Source organism: Pteropus alecto, unplaced genomic scaffold (genome assembly GCF_000325575.1).
Source record: "Pteropus alecto unplaced genomic scaffold, ASM32557v1 scaffold374, whole genome shotgun sequence".
Lineage (NCBI taxonomy): Eukaryota > Metazoa > Chordata > Mammalia > Chiroptera > Pteropodidae > Pteropus > Pteropus alecto.
In genome coordinates, this window is record NW_006434834.1 from 360,860 (window position 1) to 362,915 (window position 2,056).

General features: G+C 35.2%; 1 protein-coding gene across 6 annotated transcripts in view; it reads left to right on the plus strand.

Moving 5' to 3' along the window:
• ATRX (ATRX, chromatin remodeler) overlaps nucleotides 1-2,056 on the plus strand; it is a 261,938-nt gene that overhangs the window by 142,748 nt on the left and 117,134 nt on the right. The gene's annotated exons all lie outside the window — the stretch shown is intronic.

Below are 2,056 nucleotides of genomic sequence, written 5' to 3' on the forward strand. Positions count from 1 at the left end.
TCCAATAGCAAGTGTATAAATTTGATACTCAGTACTTTATGTACCCATGAATAAATTAAAGAATGTATAGTGAAATTAATGTAATTCAACATGCAGTCTTTAAAAGTAGTGTGTTTGGCTCTAATTTGAAAAGATATATGCACCAGTATGTTCTCTACAGCATTATTCACAGTAGCCATGATATGGAAGCAATTAACTGTCCATCAGTAGGTGAATGGATAAAGATGTACAACAGAATATTATTCAGCTATAAGAAAGAATGAAATTATGCCATTTGTGACAACATGAATGGACCTAGATGGTAGTATGCTAAGTAAAATAAATCAGACAGAGTATTATGCTAAGTAAAAATAGTCAGTCAGACAGAGACAGATGAATACATGATCTCACTTATATGTGGAATCTAAAAAATAAAATAAAAATAAAAATAAATGAACAAATAAAACAGAAACAAACTCATAGATACAGAAAACAAACTGATGGATTGCCAGATGGGAGGAAAGTTGGGAAGATGAGTAACAAGGTGAAAGGGATTAAGAAGTACAAATTGCCAGATATAAAAATAGTCACAGGGATATAAAGTATAGCGTAAACCCATGTTTATATGTGCAAATAATTTTCGACAAAAGAGTCAAAAACATACCGTGGAGAACAGAAAACCTCTTCAATAAATAGTGCTGTGAAAACTGGAAAGCCACCTGCAAAAGAATGAAACTACACTATTGTCTTTTACCACACACCAATATTAACTCAAAATGGATTAAGGACCTGAATATAAGACCTGAAATAATAAATTGCATAGAAGAAAACATAGGAACTAAACTCAAGGACCTTGGACTTAAAGAGGATTTTATGAATTTGACTTCAAAGGCAAGTGAAATAAAAGCAAAAATAAATGAATGGGACTACATCACACTAAAAAGTTTTCCACAGCAAAAGAATCAGTTAACAAGGCAAAGAGACAGCCATCTGAATGGGAGAAGACCAATTGCAAGCAACGCCTCCAATCAGGGCCAAATATCCAAAATATATAAAGAACTTATACAACTAAATAACAAAAAACCCAAATGATCCAAAATGGGCAGAAGACCTGAACAGATGCTTCTCCCAAGAAGACATACAAATGGCCAACAAACATATGAAAAGATGCTCACCATAGCTAGCTATTATTGAAATGCATATCAAAACCATAATGATACCATGTCACATCTTTTAGAATAGCTATTATCAACAGGACAAGTAATAGCAAATGTTGCAGAGGATGCAGAGAAAAAGGAACTCATTTACTGGTGGTTGGACTGAAAATTGGTAAAGTCACTATGGAAAACAGTATGGAGGTTCCTCAGAAAACTAAGAATTGATCTAACATATGATCTAGCAATCCCTCTACTGGGTATTTATCCAAAAGACTTGAAAACCCATATCCGAAAAGATATTTGCACACTGATGTTTATAGCAGCATTATTCACAGTGGCCAGGACATGGAAACAAGTGAAGTGTCCTACGATAGATGATTGGCTAAAGAAGTGGTGGTACATATATACAATGGAATATTTCTCAGCCATAAGAAGAGATGAAATACTGCCATTTGCAACCCCATGCATGGACCTTGACATAATCGTGCTCAACAAAATAAGCCAGATAGAAAAAGTTGAAAACCACATGATATCACTTATATGTGGGATATAAACCTATAAGCAACAAACACACATGAGAAACAGAGACTCATGGACATGGACAATAGGCTACTCTTTACTGTAGGGTAGGGGAGGAGGGAGGTAAATGGGGCAAAAGGGGTCAAATATGTGGTCACTAAAAAATCTAACTGTGGGAGGTGAACACACAATGCTGTGTGTGTGTGTATGTATGTATGTATGCGTGTGTATATATATGTGTGTGTGTGTATACACACACACACACACACACACACACACACACACACACACACACACCTTATTGCTAAATTGCTCACCTGAAACTTCCTGGGTTTCGTTAACCAGTGTCACCACAAAAAAAAAAAAGACAACAAAAAATATATACACACGTGTTCTTGTAT